Source organism: Siphateles boraxobius, unplaced genomic scaffold, assembly GCF_051911475.1.
Source record: "Siphateles boraxobius isolate OS27281-9 unplaced genomic scaffold, OSU_SipBor_1 77, whole genome shotgun sequence".
Taxonomy (NCBI): domain Eukaryota; kingdom Metazoa; phylum Chordata; class Actinopteri; order Cypriniformes; family Leuciscidae; genus Siphateles; species Siphateles boraxobius.
The window spans coordinates 4,378,208-4,403,705 of record NW_027509205.1 but is presented as its reverse complement, the minus strand read 5'-3'; the positions used below and the strand labels follow the sequence as shown (position 1 = coordinate 4,403,705).

The window sequence follows — 25,498 nt, the reverse complement described above, 5'->3', positions numbered from 1 at the left end:
TCCTTGGTTCAAAAGGTTAAAATACCGCTGTAATTGTTTTTGCAGTCCCACCATGCAACTCCTCTCTTTATCTTTTTTCTTTTTTCCAGCTCGTTTAAAATAAGTCTTAGTCTTTCCCTTCACCATTTCCCACCAATGTGCATGTGAATCGTAAAAGTCTTTTAGGGTCTTCCATTGTCTGTACTGCTCCCTGTATTCTTTTACAATGTCTGTGTCTTCCAACAGGGAGCAGTTCAGCCTCCACAGGCCTTTGCCTGTAGTCACACCTGTGGGACATGAGAGGGTGCAAGAAAGCATAGCATGGTCCGAGAAAAAGACGGGAGTTAATTTAGCATCTACTGGTACGAGGTCCCGTGTAAAAATATAATCAATACGGGAGGCTTTGGTGCCATCACCACTAAACCAGGTGAGTCCTTGCTCCCCAGGATGCATGGTTCTAAAACAGTCAGTCAATTTAAAATCTTTTATTATCTTCTGCAATAAAATAGATGTTTTATCTACTTTAAAATCTTCTCCACCCCCCTTCTTATCACTTTTACTTAGAATATAATTAAAATCCCCCGCTAAAATATTCGGGGCCCTCCATAAAAGGTGGGACTGCACGTCTTCTAAAAGGTCATTCCTGTCATTTTTGTCTGTAAAACCATAAATATTTAGTATATTAAAATCATGTCCTAAAAAGGACAGATGTATTAACAGAGCTCGCCCATCTCTCACCACTGTGCTCCCCTTCACCACAAGCTGAGGATTTTTAATTAAAACCGCTACTCCGTCTGCTTTATTATGGTTGGAGCCACTCCAAATGGATGTTGAGTGGGGCCACTGCTCTTCCCATTTCCTATAGTTTTTCATCAAAGGTAAAGCACATTCTTGTAAAAGCAAAATATCACAGTTTTGAGTTTGTAAAAAGGATAAAATGGTTTTTGCTCTCAGTTGTGACCGCACACTTCTTACATTTAGGGTAGAGAGTGTGAGTGTCATGAGCAGAACAGTTAAAAAAGACAGGTGAGACATTTTGGTAGACATATAAATTAACTAAAAAAGGAGATCTGTGTTCTGTGAACCAAGCTCTTACCTTCTTTCTATATTTGGAGAATCAGGGGATTGAACCTGTTTCCCCCTTGAGCTGGCCCTAGGGGTGGATGTTTGGAGTTCTATTGACAAAAAGGATACTTCGTTTGGGGAGTCGAGTGGGAAAAGCCGATTCAAATCCTCGGATGAGGAAGACTCTGACAGCTGTCCCACTCGGTCCCTTTTCCCATTTTTCTTCTCAATGGGGGATTGGGCATTCCTTTTTTTCCTATCAATTGAACACCTGGGAAATCATTACTTACCTCATTTTCCTTTGGGTTTTTTCCTTGTTCTTCCTCCGCTCCTTCTTCCTTTTCTTTGTTGTTTTGTTTCCCCTCTCCATCTTTGCTCTGTTCACTTGACTCGGTCTCATGGTTAATCAGTGTTTGGTGAAGTTCCATTTCCTCATTTTGATCTGCTCCAATTGTGTGATTTGGCGGGAAGATTGGATTTTGCTCCACCCCTTCTCTCCCTAGGTCCACCCCATCATTTCCTCTGTCATCTGTCCCCTCTCCACCACTCACAAGATTTGGCGGGAGATTTGAAATTTTTCTCTCCGCCCCCTCGTTATCTTTTGGTTTGATTTCCTCGGGCGCCATTTTGTGTGTTTTAACTTTGTTGGCAAATGACTTAGGGCAGTCTCTGTAGAGATGGGAAAAGTCTCCACAAAGGTTGCACTTTCTGCCATTTGGACATTCTTCAAAAGAATGTCCAATTTCTCTACACTTATTACAAAATACTTTCTGGCATGCTTCGACAAGATGTCCAAACTCCCCACATCGCCGGCAGAGTTTGGGCATTCCTTGATAATGAATATAGCCCCTGTTTTCGCCAAGAACTATCATTTGTGGTAAATGTCTCAGACCTTGGAAGCTCTGGGGGTCTTCCCATTGTTTAATTGGGACCCTCCATGAACAATTCCAAATGCCATCTTCGTCATAAACCTTCATAGCCTGGCCCCTCACAGTGCAAAATCTTCCCAGCCATGTACAAACATCTTCTCCGTTTACAGTCTCATTGAACATCTTCACAATAACCACTTTTTGCGTATTATCAGTTAGTTTCTCAACTTTAAACATGGAGAACTGGGTCTTATGTGTGTCAAAACGTTGTCAGAAGTCATTTAACAGTGCTGCATTCTTAAAACTCACATCAAAGCCTTTGTTAAAAGGCAGGGTCAGAATACAATTCAGATCAACACTGGTAAAGTCTAAACATTTCTGCATCAATTTCCTAGAAAAGTCTAATCTAGACATTTCCACCAGCTTTCCCTCTTTTTCTAAAAACTAAAACACACACTGTGGTGCCTCCGCATGCCGGCACGGGCAGCCGACATGTTGGAGGCACCCACAGTTTTAAAAGATACTTTAAGGTGATTATTCAGAAACAGTAAAAGTTTACAACAGTGATCCAATGGTAAAAGACTTACCTTAAGACAGGTTCTCTCAATAAAAAAAAAAAAAACTCCTCCAGAAACAACAGAACCAACACAATAAAAGGACAATAAATAGTAAAAAAATACAGCTGTGAGCAGTACAATATACCTCCCTGAAGATGTAGGAAAGTGCTATAAAAAACACAACCCAAAAACTTACAAAGAGGCGATCGCAACACTGCCGATTGGCAAAACACTTGATCTTAGCCAAAAGGCCAAGAAGCAATGACACAACGACGCAGAGGCGGGGGAGCCGTCAAAGGCTACGCCCACCTGGGCCGTGGCGAGAGGGTCTAAAGGTCGCCAACAAACAAGCTCAGCTCACAGCAAACAAGCTCAGCTTGACTGTTGACACCGAAAATGGATCACAGCAGAGCGCACAACACGACACTTTGGAGTGCAGCCTGGGATTTTGGACCAACAAACATTCTGCCCTAAAAGTGAGCGGGCAGACCAAAGCGTACGTCGTAGAGACTTGAAACTCTTGAGGGATGGTAGTACCCGCCCGGTCTACAACATCACCAAGGCTCGGCCCAATTGGCCCCAAGGTGGCGCTGCAGCGATCAGAAGTACGAAATGCCTCGTAACTCCTGAACCATCCGTCGCAGACCCAAGTGTCTTACATCACCGGAATCCTTGGCTCAGGCCGAACAAGACGCAGGCCTCGGATTCGATGGTTGCGCTGGCGAGATTTTCGGGTATCTGGGATTTTGTGAAAAAGCTACTTTTGCACACTAGTCCTACGTCTTTCGCCTGATCTGACCCAAACCGGTGCAGAAAGATTCCCTGGAGTCTGATTGCCGACAGCGATGGGGAAAAAAGTCGGAATTTCGATTCACGTTGGCGACGGGACGCCAAAACGTTGGGAGTGGGCGAGGCGGGCTTTACTTAAATGGCCATAACTCTCCAACGGAATGAGACAATTACACCCAAGTCGGTACACCTGTGTACGGGCTCAGCTTGTGCTCAGGTGAAAAGGGATGTGGCGACTGGCCACTTGGTGGCGCTGTAAACAGTAAAAACAACAACATGAATACGGCCATAGGCGACTGTATGTCACGTGATTTTTCACACATGCACAAGGTATTCATACCACATGATAGAACTCCTCATTCGGAACAACTTTGCTTCTAGGACCACTGCTGCCAATCAAAGCGCTGGTTGAATAATGGAGATTATTTGAAGAATGATGAAAAAAAAAACTAAAAAACAGCCCTACTTTTGCAGACTGGTCCTAGGTTGAGAGTTTTACATCTCTCGATCAACCACTGCAGTTCAATTCTCTGGACTTCCTAGGTCGTTAACTACCAGAAGAAGAGGAACTTGAACAATCTGCTCTTTTAACCAGTGTGTCCAGGGGAGAGCGCGAACGCAGTCCCCCACTACCATAAATTATGCAGTCGAGAGTCCCACATTTGGGGAATTCGCAGGGATCAGCACAACCGGAGTGCAATGGCCGAGCCTCGCCCTGGGTGAACCACCTTCCTAATCATGGTGTCTCCCTTGCCAGGTAAGTATGAATTTCCAGGCCTCCCGTCAGAGGCACGCTGTCCCTCTCCGCAATCCTCACCAACGGTCGGACAATCAAACACACACCTGATTCAACTCATCAGCTCATTCGTAAAAACTCCAAGAGATAAGAGAGAGACATCAAAAATCTGCAGCGTCGGGCTCTTTTGCTGTTGTTGTTGTGGATGATGTTGTTTTCATGCTCCGGATCCATGAGCCAAAAATCAATTTCATACGCGGTCACCGGATAGTGGACGAATCAGATGTTAAACGAGATAAGAACAGAGTTGTTGTTTTTTTTTCTGTTTTTTTCCCTCTCACACCACCATTACCTGTATAGCATATGATCACCTACAACACCTTTAAAGCACCCATACACAGCAATATACGTTACTTCCATTAACACCTGCTGCCACACAAGACTAAAACATCTCTTTCATTGAACACAGTTTTGGGGGGTGCACCGTTCCCAGAAGTACTGCAATACCGGGTCGATGCGTGGAGTGGACGGAGCAAGCCCCTGTTCCATCTCCCCACTGAGCAAAAGTATGTCCAAAAGACGTCTTTTCAACGTCTTTGTCACAAAAGTCGGACGTTGAAAAGACGTCCACTGAGGAGCCAGAATGAAAGTTTTTATGATGTCTTTTTTTGACGTGTTCTGCACGTCCGATCTAGACGTTCATGGACCCTCTTCGGACAAGGTTAAAAACTAGTTCAAATGTGGCCATTGGGGACATATTTTTAACATCATTTATGGTCTCATTTAGACAATTTATACTGTTTCTGGACCAAATAAACACTCAGGATGCATTAAATTAAAACTCAAGTTTATATCAATGTAATTCCCTTACATTGTTTAGATGACGTTTAGATGTTGTTTCATTTTAAGTTACCATTGTGGTGGTCAGTGTTTGCTTTAGTTAGGCTCTTGGTCCCAGTTCTTCTTACTTTAACTTTTCTTTTGCTGTTATAACTGTGTGTTTGTATAACACTATTGTTTTGGCAGAGAAAGTCAAGAAAATGTAACATCGGCTGTCGTCAGCCCCTTGTTGTTGATGACAAAATCAACACAAAGTGAGCATTTAATGTTGTGTTTAGACTGTTGTCTTTATATCTGGCATTTATAACCACCAATCTTGTGGAACTGCATTATTTGGACCAGTACTATTAAAATGATCACTTATTTGAAGGTGGATAAAAAAAGCATGTTTACACAATGTTATGAGAAAATGTACCATATAGTCACACACAGACATCAAGATTTTGCATATGATTCACAACAATGGTGACAATAAAAAAAAGATTCATGCTGCAATGCATGATGGGTAGCTTTCATAGTACAAAACATCCTTGATTCCCAAGCTTTTTTGTTTTGGTTGTCACCGTTGTTGAGAATCATATGCAAAATCTTGATGTCTGTGTGTGACTACTTGATACACTTGCTCAAAACATTGTGTAAACATGCTTTTTTTTATCCACCTTCAAATAAGTGATCATTTTAATAGTACTGGTCCAAATAATGCAGTTCCACAAGATTGGTGGTTATAAATGCCAGATATAAAGACAAAAGTCTAAACACAACATTAAATGCTCACTTTGTGTTGATTTTGTCATTTTTTCCTTACACCTAATGCCCTCCATTATATTCTCACTAGAAACCTTAAAGCTACCTGAAATCATTCTTAATAACCTCTCTCCCTTTGTCCACACTCTCTGAGCAAAGGCACACTCCCAAAATGCGTGCCTGATAGTCTCTTCCCCAGAACACCCCTCTCTAGGACAACTTCCATCCTTAGCTAACCCATGCCTGTACATAATCTCTTTCACTGGTAGACGCCTCAAAAAACATAACCAATTAAGATCTTTTAAACTATTCTCGAGGTTTTTTGGCTCAATATTCGTCCACACCAACTGTGGAACCCCAACCTGAACTCCAATGGACACTCTTTCTCTTACCATCCCATACAACTTCCTCTGCTCCAAACAAACTTCCACCACCTTACTCTCAGGATATTTACTCATCCACCTAGCGGCATGCTTGTAGTGCCAAGGCTGCACCTCTGCTCTTGGACCATCATTGGACCACCTCATTACATGCCTCGCCTGATAGGAAAAAAACAACCTAAGAAAAAACCATGATGGATGCTTCAATGGCTCAGCTAACTGTGCTAGAATGGAAGACACGAACAAGCAGTCAAGTTTTAAAGGTATATGAGGCACATCCCGCCCTCCTTTGCTAACATTTCAGACCTCTTCACGTATTCATACCTACCACCCCAAACAAAATTAAATAGTAACCTCATTACCACCTTCCTCATACATGCTGTTAAAGGATAAATGTAAGCTAAATACTGAAACACTGGCAACACATCCATCTTCAGTATCAAAACCTTCCCCATAAATGTTAACCTCCACACACTTCAAGACTCCAACAGCAACGTAGTATCATCCGCATACTGTGATAACTTAACTACAGTACCCTTGCCGCCAGGTATCGACAAGCCCTTTATCCTACCATCTAGTCTTATTGCCTCTGCCACCGGCTCCATATAAAGAATAAAGAGTAATGGTGAGAGAGGACACCCCTGCCTCACTCCCTCCCTTATGTCAAAACCCTGGCCTAACCTCCCATTCACCTGGACCAAACAACTAGCTTCTTTATACAGCGTTCTAATCCATCCTATGAAGACTTCCCCAAACCCCATCCTCTCCATAACCTTGAACATAAACCATCTATTCACCCTATTGTAACCGCAAGCAGATGGACAGTTCTGCCATTTGATTAAATTACTAATGAATACACAAAGCAGTGTCCGGTTTTACCAACATGTGACCAAAAGGCACCGCTCTGACTAGAGATCCCGTGTAAACTCCCCAGGGTCCATTGCCCCTCACAAACAAGACATTGTGTAGCCAGATAGTCAACCACTATTCTGGTGTTAAACTCATCAACTCACAGAATACGCACACACGGAACAATCCCCCGCAGGGGATGAGCAAAAGTTCACCAACCACGAGATGAACTTATACACACACACGCATGCATTAACACGCAACCAGCAGCCATGGCACTTTTCAGAGAAAAAGTGCCTGTAAATATTTTTAAATGTATTCCTTTTGTGCGTTGATGTCTTCACATGCCACACGGGAACTACTGACAATTTTATTGTGTGTTAATCAAACTTTAAAATGCTTGTAATTCTGCATATGAATGTCACTTTGGTTTTCTTCTACTTTCATATTTCATGTTTGGTAGCCTCATGATCGTCGTGCTTTGACTGAACTAGTCATACATGGAAAATTACAGTAAAATGTATTATTCTATGTGTACAGCCTGTCTAGTTAGAAATGATGAAATGTTATACCATCATAAACTATGCAAATAAGTTCTCCTGACGAAACAAAGAAGAACTTCTCCCGTTCAAAATGCTCCAAGATGATTTGCCCTCCCCGCAAAAAGGGGCGGGGATGGGATTCCCTCAAAAGAGGAACTCGCCCGTTTCTCTCTGGCTCTTCTCTTCGGTCAAAATTCGGGAAACACCAGCTTCGGACCGGCTTCGGCCACCGTCTCGGACGCGCACCTCCCGATCTTTCTTTTCTTTTCTTTACTAAGTTTTATTTTCATATTCGCCTCTCCCTCTACGATGGAGATGAACTCTGAATCATTTCTTTGGTAACTTCACGCCGTTGAACCTTTAAAGTTTAAACTTCCCGCGAGTCTGCTTTTCCAAAAGAACACGTCCGCTCCGAAAAAGGACCCACGCACACGACTGCGTTCCTCAGCAACACAACGAGAACCATATGCAAGTATTGGTTATGACCTGACGTGATTTCTTGTTGTCTCTCTTAAGGTTACATTGTCTGTGATTTTTGCCATGCTGAGAGATCATCTCGATCTCTCTTCCTGACCTTTAGTTCATTTCTCTCTCCCTCTCTCTATATTTCTCTCTCTCTCTCGTTTTCTCTCCCTCTCTCATCCTATTGAAAATTCGTGTTTGTAATGTTTTCCGTTCTGTCTGTCCCGGTTGTATATACATATATATTATGTGTGAATTGTAGTTCGATGTATTATTAGTCCAATTATTAAAACCATTATATTCTTGATTGTCTAAAATGCTCATTTTTACAAAGTCAATGAAATGTTTGATCTAGCTACAAAGCTTTACAATTCGTTACTATTTCAGTAACCTAAATTTTATAATAACAAGAAGGTGATTTTTCATGGCCAGAAAATAGCTTTTTTGGAATTATAAGAAAGAGATAATTTTTGTTGAAAATTGATAAGTTAAACTTACGGCCGTTTGCTGGACAGACAGATCGTTTGATAACTAAATTAATTCCTTTAAAGTTATCTCATATAATCGATCTGTAATGGGACTATTGATATATTAATGACGAACCATAACTCATTGTGGTGATCATTCATATATTAATTTTAATAAAAATTAATTTAATTATTAAAATTCCCTATATATAATTTGAGCTAATTTAATGTAAGACTCATTGTCGTTGTAATGGAAATTTCTTTTGAATGTATCTTTTGAAACTTATATCTGCTTGTGTGTTTTACAAAACACAGATGTGTTGAGGAAGTTGCAGGATGCATTAATCTTCTTTGCAAATAGTTCAATAGTGTCTTCTTTGCAAAGAGGTCAAAGGGACAGTGCAAGGGGACAGAATGATTAGTTTTTCTTAGCAATAGATAATTTAGAGTGCATCAAGAGCGAGACATGTTTGGTTAGGTGTTTCTTAAAGTGACATTTGTGCTGACTGTGGAGATGCATTGATAAGGGTAGGGGAACTGAAAACTGTCCACGTGCAGGGGCCTTAGTCCAAAGATCTTCAGAGGAGGGGTGATCTTTTGGGCATATAAACTCTGTGAAAAGAGAAGACTTTTGCCCTTCTCATGTCAGACTCTGTCTGTGTGTGAACTGCCTTTCTTGCAAGAAATAAATACGTATACTTATAACTTTCGAGATCTTCATTTGTTCTTCAACTGTTGTATAAGGTGTTGAAAGAATTTCCACGACAATCTGGCGACGAGGGATGGGATCGCAAAACTGATGACCTCCGTGGGAGAATCAATTGATTGATCACCCCAAAGACAAAAAGTCTATGGCTCCAAACCCCCAACTTTGAGGGACGGGAGAATTGTGGACACCACGGAAGGCCTAGGTGGACGCGATCTTGATTAAAAGAAATCACGCTGCAAAAAGCACGGTGAGAAACATTTTTTACATTAATAAGATATTTCTAAAAGGGCCAGTGAGACGTGGGAGTCTCAGTAAAGACCAATAGTGACGATTATTGGCGGGGTGCGGTGGCCGCACTGGGAAAGTCTCAAAGTAAAGACCAAGTAGTGACGGACTACTAGGCGGGGTGTGGTGGCCACATCAGAAAATTTCCGGAACGGTATACTCTGGAAAAAGGCTAATTAATGTAAAAAATGGGTAGTAGTAATAGTAAAAAGTCGTTGGAGACAGTGAATTTCTCGAAAGGAAATTATAGTTCTAAAAAAAAAAAAAAAAAAAAATGGAACATGGTGGCATCACAGGATACCACAAATGTTTAAAAAATATGGGTATAATGGGGTTTTGAGTGTAAGCCATCTGCAAAAGACTAAAGAAAAAGATAATTATGACCTCGATGGTCAAATTATAGATATATGGTTAAATGAGGCAATTATCAGCAGGAGCAACAAACTCCGTAATTAAACATACAAAATTGCCTGATTTAACTGTATTATCTGGTAAATGGGCAACCTCCAGGAGTGCCACAGGGCATCTGGTGAGGGAACCATATACTACAGATTTATCTTGTCAGATTGGTGATCACTTATTTGCGCACGCTTTTCTTGTGACAAAAACTTGTCCGTGTAATCTGCTGGGCAGAGATTTAATGTGCAAGCTGAAGTTTAATTTGTACTGTGATGACAATGGCCTCACTGCTGATATGACTATGATACAAATGCCTGCTGAAATATTGTATGTGTTTGAATGGAGCACTCCTCAAAGTGGGCTAAAAATCAAAGCCACAAATAGGATGTCTCCTAACCATGATTTCATGGAAGAAAGTGATTTGCATTGTACATGTCACGTCAGCAGTGAGCCAGATGAAATTTTTGCTGAAAAATGGACTGAAATAGGAACTGCAGTCCTCAGAGCTATTCTGGTCAGATAAGTGGTGTGTTGTAAAGATTGAATTGACTGATAGTCAGCTTGCACTGTATGATGTGGTGGGGGCCGTCCCACACATCTCTCTTGCAAAACCACACACTGCTGAGTGGCAAGATTTGGGGCCTTTTGTGAAACAGTGTGACTCATTAACAGACTGGTTTCCAGCCACTGACAAGAATGTGTGGCAATCTGAGAGCACAGGGTTTTACAAACAGCCACTAAGAAAACAAATGCAGAAAGAATTAGCATGTAGAACTAAATATAGTAGAAGAAAGTATTTTATGAAAATAAAATTTCTGATAGAATTTACAAACAGTGAGTTGTTGGATCGAAGCAGAATGAAAAGAATCAGAATGTAGAAAGATGGTATGTGCATGTAGGGAAAGAAAGGAGAAGATACAGAAGGAACTGGCATGTAGGGAAAGATTGAGAAGAAATATAGTAGAAAACTATGTGATGAAAATAAAATGTGTGACAGAATTTATGGAAGTCAAATTAACTGTTTAAATGGTATGAAAAGTGAGTTTCATAATAAAATAAGGCATTGAGTATGATTAACAGGGATTAATTTGATATAAAGATAAGGAATGTTTTCATTAAGCAGAATGGGGAAAAATTCTATATTTAAATGACAATATTGAAGTTTTGTTCTGAGAAGGTACTAAGGAAAGTGAAAAGAAAGTTGATAGATGGAACTTTTGAAAGTTGTAAGAAGATTGAAAGATTTAAGTGTAAGGAATTCCTTTTGAAAGGAAAGAATTATAAAAGTACCGGTTGACGTAAAATTACAGATAAGACTAAATGAGTTGTAAAGTATTTTTAAAGGTACCGGTAAATAAAAGGATGATTGTGTTTTGAATGAAACGCTTTGATAAGGTTTTAGATGATATAGAGAGACAAATCTAACGAATGATTTATAGTGATAATAAAATGTATCACAAGCAGAGAACGCAGCCTCAAAAGTTAGTATTAATCATAGAAGCAGATTGATAAACTCCTAGAGAAAACATTGAAGTCGGGTATTAAATTATGGTAATTGAGAACCTGACAACTAAAATTTAGATGAAATTTGAAACATTATTATTTTTATAAAAATTAATAAGTTAAGCAAAAGCAGTGTTAGGGGATTAACAGTTGCTAGATGTAAAATGCGTAAAAAAGGCATTTGATTAAACAAAAGTTGTTAGTGTTGACCATGAAAGAACAAGAAGCTGATGTGTTGATTTTAGAAAATAAGCTTGTGATTTGGCTGAAACAATTTGCTTATCTGAATCTGGTGTGTGCTGGGGCAAAAGAAAACTATAAAAAATTATGCTTGTATTGAAAATACATATAATTTATGGAAAAGATGATAAAGCCTGAAGTTAGAAGTTTATAAGGGTGCAAAAGGTACCAGCCCTGAATGCCTCAGAGTCTCTCTCTCAGTCAATGTCAGCTAAAAGCTGTTATCTGAGCCTGTGTCATAAGTGATAATAAGCTATTTGTAGTAAGGCACAGTGTTTCAGTTGAAAATCATAGACATGGAGATGTTAAAAGAAATCATTGCCATTCAGAGGGCAATTTATATTTGTAAAAGTTTTAAATGTAAAACTGAATGACTTTAAAAAAGTCTTTTAAAATAATAATGCAGACCTTAAACGACAGAAGTGACATTTTTGACTAGTTTATTATAGGACCAGTAACTTTGTCTCATTTTAGTCTTCACCAGGGCCGATGGCTCCGGCTACAGATGTAACAGTACACTGAATAGACGGATGTGAACTAAATTCACTGAATCTAAGCAGTGCTAGGTTGCTGCTTTTAAGATGTTAAATGTATTTTAGTGATGAAATACTGTTGTTATTAACCTGTCTCCCTGTGTTAACAATAAGGGCAGTCAAAATGGCTCTGCTGTCTCTTGAATGTCCTTTCCAAAAGCTCCGGAAAACAACTGATTATGTTGAAGCAAACAGTCTGTGATGGAAAAGAGCGGTTACCAGTTATGCACGAGGTGGTCACTCAATGACGGGTAAGACCTTCTTTGGCCAGACAGAGGGCAACCTAAGGCAGAGGGCTACCGTAGACACTGGGCATCTCCTGATGGAGGTGTTTATGTGAGATAGGTATGAGAGTGGAGCAGATGTCTGCGAGGCCAACAGCATCTTACACAATTCAGGGGAGGTGAGCTGTAAGAAGTACGGCAGTCTGACCCAGAAATGCGAGTTCCTCTATACCACTCACCAGAAACCGCATTTATTGTATGGCTTGTTTTTTCATTGTGACAAGTGTCTGCAACTATGTCAGGGGACAACACCCTGAAGAGAAGGGGATTATTATAAAGAGCTATGGGAAACGGGCTTTCCAAAGACAGCCTAGTCCACAAAGTGATTGGCACTATTTGTTGTGGAGACAGTAACAAAACGTATTGGTTTAAATCAGGAACATGATGTTGGCTGCCTTAGGGGAGCAAGAAAATGTATAGAAGTTGATTTAGAACAAATATGTCTATAACATAGTTTTAACTACTGTAGTTCGTTAAGACGGTGGTGACTAAAAGATGAAGACAGTTTTTGTAGATTTAAGAAAAGTCTGAGTAACAATGGTCAAAGATTAGTGTAAGGAATTTACATTCTGTCAAAATTACAGTCATAGGAGGCTGTTGAAAAAAAAAAAAAATTGTTTAAGGTGAGAGAGACTGCTTGAGTGGAGGAAGGGATGGTAACTCTGCATTTCTGTTATCAGTCAGCCAAGGCAAACTGAAGCAAAGTAATGATAATCAACCAAAGCAACACAGCTGACTTTTCTAAAATCAAATGAATAATAAACAGACATGATTTTGAAACTGGTTAAGAAGCCAGGGAAAAAAAAACATTAGATAAAAGATACAGGAAAAATGTAAGATTAAAATGTCATTTAAAATTTAAATCTTTTTAGAGAAAAGATATGAATAAGAAATATGAGCGGTTCATAGTCAGGGATGAGTGTAAGTGTTAATTCATGTCTTGGTAAGTGCGAGTTTAGGGAGAAGCTATTCTGTCTGAATAGTGTGTGTGTGTGTCATTAACCTCTAGAAAGAGTGTTTTAGCATTATAGATGGTTAAGGCAAATGACAAATTCGAAAGTAAGCTGAGAAATTTGAGTCAATCTGATGAAAAGGCAACACAGAACATAGGACGAGCTTTAAGTTGATTGATTATTGAGCTCTGTCTGTTAATTATTGTTTTGGTCATTTATGATGTGCAGTAGATTTGAATTACTTTCTGGACAGGTTTAAGTATTGATGTGTAAATTAGAATTGTGAATTCGTAGATAGCCGTCAGTCATGTGTTGAGAAAATGTTCATCATTGTGTTAAATTGATGCAAGAGTGGATTCATGCATCAAAAGGGGGATGGTTTGGTCTGAGATTTGTTGAAAGCCATCGCACAGGGGGAACAATAAATGTTGAGAGAACACCGGCTTTAATTGAGTAACAGCCCTGCATAAAGCCAGTCTACAAAATTTCTGTCTGTATGTGTGCTAATAACAAAGATTGTTTCAGCAGGAAACGCCAGGGCAGATGCGGCAGCACAGCAGACAAAAGAAAACTATGTGACAATAACCTCAACATTTGTTTTGTTTTTCTTTACAGAAGATGCAGACTTTTGCGCACATGGCATGAGCAAAGACACACACACACATGAACAAATGGTCAGATAAGAGCCTTTCAACTCTTCAGGGGGGTCAGAAGGACAGGAAAGCCCAGAGGGGGCTTAGAAGGACCATTTGTCTAAAACCAGCTGATCTTGTCATACAGGAGTGAACGGGCAGGGCAGACTGTGCCCAGTGAAAACAATGGCTTGGATGAATTTGACTAGTTATCCTGGCCTGGGTTAATACTGTGGCAGAAAGGTCCCACACCTTGCGCAGTGCTAACTTAAAAGTTTCATTTTGCAGGATGTCAGGATGGATTGAACCAAACAGAACTGATTCTGTATTGTGTTGTTAACATGAGTAAAATGGGTTGAGTGTTTTTCAGGGGAAAACGACCCTGAGTGCTATTCAATGAGCAACAAATTATTCGGTGATATGTTTCAGGTTGAAAATTCCACAGGTCACACCAAAAAGGACGACAAGACAAGCGGTCACTAACAAAATCACTTAAGGTCTCCATTCGCAGGTGACAGCAGATGACTCATTCCAGTGGGGGTGCGATCGTGATCTAAGGGAAAATCTTGTAAGGATTTGAAAATGATTGGAGATTGTTAGACTTGGGTCCAAGCATCTCTAACCTTAGACTACATCGACAAGCCTCAAATCAACCATCAGATCATAAAGTGAGAGATCAAAGGCTAGTGCTAGTAACAGCCTCCCTCACCGACGATGGAAAGACCATTGCTACGGCGCGCAAAGTGTCAAAATGGCGAAGATGGAATGTCTGTGGGACGAACGAGATAATCATCACACCTGGAGGAGGATGTGCACCAACTAATGATTTGAGTCTAGCAAAAGAATCTGTTTTTGTGATGATTTTGATGATTTTATTTGATTGAGTCAAACTAGGGCTTAGTATTGATATAGATCTAATAATTTGATTGGTTCAAATGTTTTCAGGAAAAGTAGTCTTATTTTTGTATTATGATTACTTTTATAAAAGAAATTTCTGTTTTGTTTTTATTTTCAAGATATGAAAAAATGGGTGGAATGTAATGGAAATTTCTTTTGAATGTATCTTTTTGAAACTTATATCTGCTTGTGTGTTTTACAAAACACAGATGTGTTGAGGAAGTTGCAGGATGCATTAATCTTCTTTGCAAATAGTTCAATAGTGTCTTCTTTGCAAAGAGGTCAAAGGGACAGTGCAAGGGGACAGAATGATTAGTTTTTCTTAGCAATAGATAACTTAGAGTGCATCAAGAGCGAGACATGTTTGGTTAGGTGTTTCTTAAAGTGACATTTGTGCTGACTGTGGAGATGCATTGATAAGGGTAGGGGAACTGAAAACTGTCCACGTGCAGGGGCCTTAGTCCAAAGATCTTCAGAGGAGGGGTGATCTTTTGGGTATATAAACTCTGTGAAAAGAGAAGACTTTTGCCCTTCTCATGTCAGACTCTGTCTATGTGTGAACTGCCTTTCTTGCAAGAAATAAATATGTATACTTATAACTTTCGAGATCTTCATTTGTTCTTCAACTGTTGTATAAGGTGTTGAAAGAATTTCCACGACATCGTTACACTATCAAAGGCTTTAGCTTGATCTAGACTGACCACCATCAATGGAAGGTCCCTATCTTCAGCCCATGCAATGGCATCCCTAATAAGCTGTAAGTTCCATTTAGTACTGCGACCCACTACCCCACATGTTTGATCAACATGCACTACATGAGGTAGGGCTTTCTTCAGTCTGTCTGCCAAAAGTTTAGCTATGATCTTGTAGTTTAGCTATGATCTTGTAGTCCACAGTTAGCATTGTAAGTGGCCTATAATTATCAATATCTGCCCTTTCACCTTTTTTATAAAGAAGGGTCATAACCCCAGTTGACATTTAGCCTTTTTTTTTTCCAACACCTCCCTAACCATCTCTACCAAATAAGGGCCTAATACATTGAAAAATCTGACATAAAATTCAACCGGTAAGCCATCAACCCCTGGTACTTTACCTTTACCCATCCGCTTCCATACTCCCTCTACCTCTTCGATTGTTATAGGGGAGCTCAACTCTTCCTTTACATCCTCCGGAACTGTATTTGCCAGAAATTTAACAAACATTTCACTTTTCTCCACAACTATATTTCTCTCACTAAAAAACTGTTTGAAATGCTCTTCTACATATCCACTTATTTCCTCTGTTTTCGTAAAAATCACTCCCTCCTTATCTTTTAACTCAACAATTACTTGCTTCTCTTTACGATCCCTCACAGATCTAAAAAGGGCTGCATTACAACTTTCCCCGTTCTCTCGAGTCTCCTGTCTTCTTTTAAACAAAAACCTTTTAGCTTGGTCTTCATAAATCAACCTTATCTGTCTCTTCAGGGAATGAACCATGTCCCAGTCAAAAGTACCCCCAACATTGTACTCTTCAAACTTCAAATCTAAATCTCTTTGCAAAGTTCCTGCCTGTCTCCAAATCTTACTCATCCTTCTTTTACAGTATTTAACAATCCACTCCTTTGAGCGACTCTTAACCATTTCCCACCATCCCCCGACATCGCTATACAGGACCTTTAACCCCTCCAACCCCCTAAAAAAGAATACATACTCATCACAAAATTGTATCTCCTTCAATACCTCAATATTCATCCTCCAGTACCCCTCACCAAACATGAAATTGTTCCCTTTAACTACAAACCAAACCATTTCATGATCAGAAAAAAACACAGGCCTTACTCCACCCCTTTCCAAAACAAAAGTCTTAGAAAAAAAAACATAATCTAACCTTTTCTCCACCCCTCTAGAGTTCCTCCACGTTGTTACACAAACCTTTGGATTAACCCCTTGGCCCCCATCTACCAACCCATGCCCTTGCAGAACCTCTTCCAACACCGTCAGACTACTGTCCTCTATATCTTTCAATTGCAAATTAAAATCCCCTCCCATTATAATTTGCTTATTGTTGGCACAAACTGTTAACAACATTTCAAACATTTCCCTTCTCTCATCAACAGTTAGAGGAGCGTAAACTGAAAGCAATCTATATTCTCCCCCCCTCCACTTTACATCAACCCCATTCACCCTCCCCGGAGAAACAATGAAATGATTTAGGACTTCAATCTCTTTATGCCAAACAAAATCCCCACCCCTGAAGAATAAACCCCACCCACACTCCGTACTGCTCCACCTCTCCCCCACTCTTTTGTAAATTTCCTAGAATCCTCTAGACTCTTTAAATGAACTTCTTGTAAAAAAAACACATTACACCTATAATTTCCTAAAAAAGAAAAAACAGCTTTACGCTTCACTGTGTGAAATACTTCTAACATTAATGGACCCCACAGTCAACTCATCACTGCTGAACATTTATTCTGCCAGTGAAGTACCCTTTGTCTCTTGTCCCTCCAAACTTGTGGATCCAGTGTCACTGACCACCAAATCTGACCAGCGAATAGGAACCTCGCTAAGGCCCACTGAATCATCCATCTGAACCTCATCATCGCTACTAACTTTCCCCTCTGTCAACAGAAATAAGGGCCTAGCATTGTCCATCTCAAGCCCCTCTTGACTGTCTGTGGACGAGGATTCCTCCGAAAAGCTTAACTTTAGCATCTTTTCAGCTCTCGCCCTCTTGCCTGGTCTCTCCTTTATCTTTTCTGCCTTCCTAACCAGCTGACTTTCTTCTCCTCTCGATCCCTCTAGGAGGCCTTGTCCCTCCACCTCCATCACGCTTTCCACGTCATTTGGGCGCTGCTCTGCGACTCTGAAATGTTCCCCATTCAATGCGTCCAAGAACGCAACCATCACATCTTCCACTTCCCCAGTCGCATTACCTTCCATTACCTTCCATTACCATTACCACCGCTATGGCCCCCTCCTTTACCTCCACAACCGCCATCTTCTCCTTTACATGTTGCACCATGACATCTTGTTGGCCAACCTCCTCCATCTGTCTCTCTGTTTTAATTCCACACCCCATCCTCTGCCATGCTGCCTCCGACCCACCTTACAATCCTTCATCAAGTGGTCTAATGAGCCGCAGCTGTGGCAAGTCTTAGGAACACTGCAATCTTTTGCTGTGTGACCTAGCTTGGAACACCGCCAACATCTTTCTTCACCACATCTGCCATCAACGTGCCCGTACCGTCTACACCTCCTACAGAAAGGGGGCTGCCGGGAGTAGAACAGAAACCCTTTATCAGCCCCAATGTTGAAATATGCAGGAGGGTGCATCAACCCCTCAAAACCACTCTCGTCAGTTCTTAGAAGAACTTGGAATTGTCTTTTCCCAGTCCATAAACCAACACCATCTTTTAAATATCTTGCAGGTGTGAGGACTTCAGCATAATTAGCAAGGAACATCATCAGTGCTTCATCAGTAACGTATGGATTGAACATGTGCAAAGTGATGACTCTGAAATTGGGTCTGTCAAGGCTTACCACGTTGAATTTCCCCATGATACCTTCTTTGCCACTCTTTCCAACTTTATCCATCACATCTTTGTACAATTCCACAGTACTCAGCGTTACATCAAAGCATTTTTCCATTCTGTTGGTCTGCAAGCAGTACACGTCCTCCACTTTCAACTTCATCTTGTCCAAAAGTATAACCCGTGCAAACACTTCTCTTTCCATCATCTGCATCACAGGCTCCTTCATTTGGAAACGCAAAGTATTTCTCAGTCCCGCCCTTGGGACTGAAGGCGCAGCTGCACCTGCCATCATTCCTTCTCCACAGATCAAAAAGACAACCACTTGATCTTAGCCAAAAGGCCGAGAAGCGATGACACAATGACGCAGAGGCGGGGGAGCCGTCAAAGGCCACGCCCACCTGGGCCGTGGCGAGAGGGTCTAAAGGTCGCCAACAAACAAGCTCAGCTTGACTGTTGACACCGAAAATGGATCACAGCAGAGCGCACAACACGACACTTTGGAGTGCAACCTGGGATTTTGGACCAACAAACATTCTGCCCTAAAAGTGAGCGGGCAGACCAAAGCGTACGTCGTAGAGACTTGAAACTCTTGAGGGATGGTAGTACCCGCCCGGTCTACAACATCACCAAGGCTCGGCCCAATCGGCCCCAAGGTGGCGCTGCAGCGATCAGAAGTACGAAATGCCTCGTAACTCCTGAACCGTCCGTCGCAGACCCAAGTGTCTTACATCACCGGAATCCTTGGCTCGGGCCGAACAAGACGCAGGCCTCGGATTCGATGGCTGCGCTGGCGAGATTTTCGGGTATTTGGGATTTTGTGAAAAAGCTACTTTTGCACACTAGTCCTAGGTCTTTCGCCCGATCTGACCCAAACCGGTGCAGAAAGATTCCCTGGAGTCTGATTGCCGACAGCGATGGGGAAAAAAGTCGGAATTTCGATTCACGTTGGCGACGGGACGCCAAAACGTTGGGAATGGGCGAGGCGGGCTTTACTTAAATGGCCATAACTCTCCAACGGAATGAGACAATTACACCCAAGTCAGTACACCTGTGCACGGGCTCAGCCTGTGCTCAGGTGAAAAGGGATGTGGCGACTGGCCACTTGGTGGCGCTGTAAACAGTAAAAACAACAACATGAATACGGCCATAGGCGACTGTATGTCACGTGATTTTTCACACATGCACAAGGTATTCATACTACATGATAGAACTCCTCATTCGGAACAACTTTGCTCCTAGGACCACTGCTGCCAATAAAAGCGCTGGTTGAATAATGGAGATTATTTGAAGAATGATGAAAAAAAAAAAAAAAACAGCCCTACTTTTGCAGACTGGTCCTAGGTTGAGAGTTTTACATCTCTCGATCAACCACTGCAGTTCAATTCTCTGGACTTCCTAGGTCGTTAACTACCAGAAGAAGAGGAACTCGAACAATCTGCTCTTTTAACCAGTGTGTCCAGGGGAGAGCGCGAACGCAGTCCCCCACTACCATAAATTATGCAGTCGAGATTCCCACATTTGGGGAATTCGCAGGGGTCAGCACAACCGGAGTGCAATGGCCGAGCCTCGCCCTGGGTCAACCACCTTCCTGATCATGGTGTCTCCCCTGCCAGGTAAGTATGAATTCCCAGGCCTCCCGTCAGAGGCACCCTGTCCCTCTTCGCAATCCTCACCAACGGTCGGACAATCAAACACACACCTGATTCAACTCATCAGCTCATTCGTAAAAACTCCAAGAGATAAGAGAGAGACATCTTGATTTTTTCTTTCGAAAAAAGTATATTGTCACAATTTCATTCTTTACATTTCCACATTTTTCTTTTAAAATTCCACATGTCTTTAAAACAAAAATGACACAATTAAAGGTTAAAAATCAGTATTGGATGGTGTGTCGTGTAAAAGTCCATGTGTGTGAAATGTTGGTTTTAAAAGAAAGGTAAAAAGAATGAAAATAAATAGCAATAAATAATATAAAACAGTAAAACATGCCAACTAAAACATCATCTCTTGTACAGGATCGCAGGTGAGTCCCTATCAAGATTTCCATTCACTCCAGGTCTCCAGAACAGGCTCCGGACTCCCTGCTTCCGGTGCCCAGCGGAGATCCCCTCTCCTCCGGCCCGCTGGCCCGCTGTCCCCGTAGGCGGTGTGGTGAGGGTGCATCTACGGGCGGCCAGGGTCGGTGGTGGCCGGGACCTCTTCCGTGTGACCCCAGTCCCCCCATCCGAATGACGACGTCCGGCGCCTCCTGCAGCGTTGATTTTACCAGTTGCTCGCACGCGTGGAGGGGCACCGTAACGCGTTTCCCCACCAGCAGGTTTCTGGTGGTCCAGATGGCATCCTTGATATGGTTGAGGGTGAGCCAGAGTGAGGTAAATTGTTTCGACGTCAGCTCCTTCAAGCCCTGACCCACCCCCAGGATGGCGAGCTTGTATTCCATCTGGACCCCACCCGCTGGTAGGCACGGGAAAAACAGGGGGCTGGTCCTGGCCCACAGGTCCCGCGCAGCACCGCACTCCCAGAGCAGATGGTAGACGGTCTCCGGGGAACCACATCCGGACCGTGGGCAGGTGGAGTTTTTGGCCATGCCTCTGGAGTGCATGACCGCCCTGACCGGGAGGATCTCATGGGCCACCATCCACGATAAGTCCTTAAGCCTGTTCTGGAGAGCTGGGTGGGCTGCGTTCCTCCAAACGTCTTTGGCCTCACCTAGTGTGAGGCCTGGAACCGGACTCACCGATTCCCGATCCTGCACAAGAGAGATAAGAGACTTATGGTTAGTTAAAATGGTGGCATCATTTGTCTCTAAAAGATATTTCTTTAAAAATTTCTTAATAAAACTATGCTCTTTTGACAAATTAAAAGACACAGGACTTTTAAGATCAATGGGTAAAATTTTCAAAGTTCTTAGGTATGACCCCATCCAGAATCGGGTCAGGGCGTATTGGATGTGGAGGGCGGCAAAGCGGCTGCCTAAAAACAGGTGGGGGTCTGGGAGGCCTTTCCCGCATTCTCTTTTTTCTTTTTGACGACCTCCCTCTTTAATCGTTCCCACTTGGACCCCCACAGGAAATGAAATACCGCCCCCTCCAGGTTGGCCAGGAATCGTCTTGGGGGACTAAAAAAAGAGCAGACAAGTAAAATCAGCGGTAAAATCACAGCTTTAAAAATTAAAATCTTGCCTTCATACGTCAGTTGTCTTAGTCCCCAAAAGCCCAGTCTTTGCCTAACTTTCCCTAAGATGTCAGTCCAGTTTACCTGTCCTCCACCCTCTCTGTCAAATTTGACTCCTAAAATTTTCACATCATTGTCTTTAAACTCCAGATCTAGTCCACCTGTGTCAACGTTGCCCCACGGCCCGAAGAGCAGGGCCTCGGACTTACTCCTATTTAGCTTGGCGCCCGAGGCCCGACCGTACCAGTCAGTCAAGTCCATTGCTCTTCGTACTGATAAAAGGTCAGTCGCTAAAAGGGTCACGTCATCCATATATAAAACACAGGTTGTCGTCAGTCCACCAGTTCCTGGGATGTTTAGTCCTTTAATCCATTTATCCCTTCTCAAGATTTGTGCCAGTGGCTCAATATAAGCCACATACAGAAGGGGAGATAAAGGACACCCCTGACGGATGCGTGGAGTTTTACAGCTTTGGATAAATGCCCATTAACCAGAATTCTGCTAGACAGATCATTGTACAGCAATCCCAACCAGGCTATAAACCTCCCAGGAAAACCCATTTTTCCCAGTACCTGAAACAGGTACTGGTGCGAGACGCGGTCAAAAGCTTTTTCGAAATCTAAATTTAGGACTACTAGCCGAATGTTTCTGTCTCTCGCATAACACATGGCGTCTCTGATCAGTACCAGGCTGTCCGTGATCTTCCTGCCGGGCACAGCGCATGCTTGATCCAGGTGGATTACGTCCTCTAAAACAGTCGACATGCGTGTAGCTAAAATCTTACTAAAAAGCTTACAATCATAATTTAAAAGAGTGATTGGTCGCCAGTTTCTCAAGTCAGTCCTGTCTCCTTTTTTGTATAGTAAGGGAACCTAGGCTGTTCGTGGTAATTTGCCCATTCATTTAAGTTGCCATTGTCAGCACCGTCACTTCGAGGTCCGCGTGCACGAAATGGACGACACGAGCTGCTTATTCAGTGGTGCCGTGTCAGTTTTCCAAAATCGCATATAAAGTGGCCGAGATTAGCATATATTAGCATAGGCTCTGTGTGGACGCCTCTGGGGGTGCCAGTGCACCACGTGGGAGTCCACCAAGTGCTTTTGGGGTCCGCCAACTACCTACTCTTCACCATAGTCCTCCTCGGTGCCATGAACCGCCTATTTTGACCCCTAACCACCTATTCTCTTCTTCATTGCCACGGAGTGCCTATGGGGTCCCCTGACCACCTAAACTTCACCATAGTCTTCCTCAGTGCCACGAAGTGCCTATTTTGACCCCTAACCACCTATCCTCTTCTTCATTGCAACGAAGTGCCTATGGGGTCCCCTGTCCACCTAAACTTCACCATAGTCTTCCTCAGTACCACGAAGTGCCTATTTTGGCCCCTAACCACCTATCCTCTTCTTCTTTGCCACGAAGTGCCTATGGGGTCCCCTGACCACCTAAACTTCACCATAGTCTTCCTCATTGCCACGAAGTGCCTATTTTGACCCCTAACCACCTATCCTCTTCTCCATTGCCACGAAGTGCCTATGGGGTCCACTGACCACCTACATAGTCTTCCTCTGTACCACCAAGTGCCTATTTTGACCCTTAACCACCTATCCTCTTCTTCATTGCCACGAAGTGCCTATGGGGTCCCCTGACCACCTAAACTTCACCATAGTCTTCCTCAGTACCACGAAGTGCCTATTTTGACCCCTAACCACCTATCCTCTTCCTCATTTCCTCAAGTGCCTAAAACTTCACCATAGTCTTCCTCATCGTCCACAAAGTGCCTATTCTGACCCCTAACCACCTGTTTTTTGTCTCAAGTCACTGTGTCTCTAACTCTGTGCCGAAAAGTCACAGGGCCTCGAAATTCGGCGTGAGGGTAGCCCAGCGGGCCCCGGGGCGAGATCCTTAGTTTCAAGGTTCTACGTGGTTCCCAAGTGTGCGTTTCGGCGGTTGGCCTGATCCACACATGGTTCAGCTTTCTCCATCCCCCAGGGTCTTTATGGGCCCCAGTGACAGCAGGCAGATCAAGTTTGGGGCCACCAGGGCCCCCGGGGGCCAAACGGCAGAGTGTCCCACGTACAACTTAACCCATTGATTTTCATAGGTGTTCTGTGGACATTGGGCAACAAGTGGTTTTTTTGTGTGTGTAGACGTTCCCCTCTCTGTGTGCTTTCCGGGGCCGAGTGACGCAGCTTTCCAAGAAGTTTCGGGCCCCTAGCACCTCCAGGGGCCAAACGAGGTCCAGTGACACGTGCAACTTATTCAATGCGATTTCACAGGTACTTGGTGGACGGTGGTCCGATTGGCCCGAAATTGACACATACGTCCCGTCACGGGCCCCTGGGACGGGTTCTAGAGTTCCGTGCCCAAAGCTGCTCGTTTGGCCAAAAAACACCCCCTTGACCTGGAAGCGCCTGGGAAGTTTGAACTGAACAAGTTGCACGTGGGCGGCCGGAAATACAGGGGTCGAAAGGTCGCACCGCCTCCAAATTCGCCGCCCTGGTAGTCGAGGGGCCCCCGGTTCTAGGTCCCGGATCGCAGGGTTCTAGATCGGTTCCAAGCGTATCATTTTTTAGTGCAAAAATCTCCTCACTTTGGTTCTTCTGAGCATATGTCTTTCTGTGTGTGCAAGAGGGCTGCCATTAATTGGACCATGTGCTCGGTGAAGGGTGGACAGAAAGGTCCGATCGCACCGAAACTGACGTATGCGTCCCGTCCTACTGAGGATAACCACCTATCCTCTTCTCCATTGCCACGAAGTGCCTATGGGGTCCCCTGACCACCTACATAGTCTTCCTCTGTACCACCAAGTGCCTATTTTGAGCCCTAACCACCTATCCTCTTCTTCATTGCCACGAAGTGCCTATGGGGTCCCCTGACCACCTAAACTTCACCATAGTCTTCCTCAGTACCACGAAGTGCCTATTTTGACCACTAACCACCTATCCTCTTCCTCATTTCCTCAAGTGCCTAAAACTTCACCATAGTCTTCCTCATCGTCCACAAAGTGCCTATTCTGACCCCTAACCACCTGTTTTTTGTCTCAAGTCACTGTGTCTCTAACTCTGTGCCGAAAAGTCACAGGGCCTCGAAATTCGGCGTGAGGGTAGCCCAGCGGGCCCCGCGGCGAGATCCTTAGTTTCAAGGTTCTACGTGGTTCCCAAGTGTGCGTTTCGGCGGTTCGGCCTGATCCACACATGGTTCAGCTTTCTCCATCCCCCAGGGTCTTTATGGGCCCCAGTGACAGCAGGCAGATCAAGTTTGGGGCCACCAGGACCCCCGGGGGCCAAACGGCAGAGCGTCCCACGTACAACTTAACCCATTGATTTTCATAGGTGTTCTGTGGACATTGGGCAACAAGTGGTTTTTTTGTGTGTGTAGACGTTCCCCTCTCTGTGTGCTTTCCGGGGCCGAGTGACGCAGCTTTCCAAGAAGTTTCGGGCCCCTAGCACCTCCAGGGGCCGAACGAGGTCCAGTGACACGTGCAACTTATTCAATGGGATTTCACAGGTACTTGGTGGACGGTGGTCCGATTGGCCCGAAATTGACACATATGTCCCGTCACGGGCCCCTGGGACGGGTTCTAGAGTTTCGTGCCCAAAGCTGCTCGTTTGGCCAAAAAACACCCCCTTGACCTGGAAGCGCCTGTGAAGTTTGAACTGAACAAGTTGCACGTGGGCGGCCGGAAATACAGGGGTCGAAAGGTCACACCGCCTCCAAATTCGCCGCCCTGGTAGTCGAGGGGCCCCCGGTTCTAGATCCCGGATCGCAGGGTTCTAGATCGGTTCCAAGCATATCATTTTTTAGTGCAAAAATCTCCTCACTTTGGTTCTACTGAGTATATGTCTTTCTGTGTGTGCAAGAGGGCTGCCATTAATTGGACCATGTGCTCGGTGAAGGGTGGACAGAAAGGTCCGATCGCCCCGAAACTGACGTATGCGTCCCGTCACGGGCCCCTGGGGCGGGTTCTAGAGTTCCGTGTCCCTCTGACCTTTTTTGGCGCTAATTGGCCACCAACAGCCCCATGGAATAAGTTGCACGTGGGACGTCAAAAAAACAGGGGCCAAAAGGGGTCGAAAGGTCGCAGCGGCCCCAA

At 43.4% G+C, this 25,498-nt stretch overlaps 1 long non-coding RNA gene, 2 other non-coding genes and 1 pseudogene across 4 annotated transcripts in view; all 4 read right to left on the bottom strand.

Annotated features, from left to right (window-relative positions):
- LOC143726135 (uncharacterized) overlaps positions 1 to 25,498 on the bottom strand; it is a 390,493-nt gene that overhangs the window by 170,576 nt on the left and 194,419 nt on the right. The window lies entirely within an intron of this gene.
- Positions 3,861 to 4,024, bottom strand: LOC143727004 (U1 spliceosomal RNA). The gene has a single exon (XR_013199224.1). It is a non-coding gene; the product is annotated as a U1 spliceosomal RNA (small nuclear RNA).
- Positions 4,469 to 4,620, bottom strand: LOC143727526 (U2 spliceosomal RNA; annotated as a pseudogene).
- LOC143726921 (U1 spliceosomal RNA) lies at positions 19,689 to 19,852 on the bottom strand. Its single transcript, XR_013199143.1, has one exon. It is a non-coding gene; the product is annotated as a U1 spliceosomal RNA (small nuclear RNA).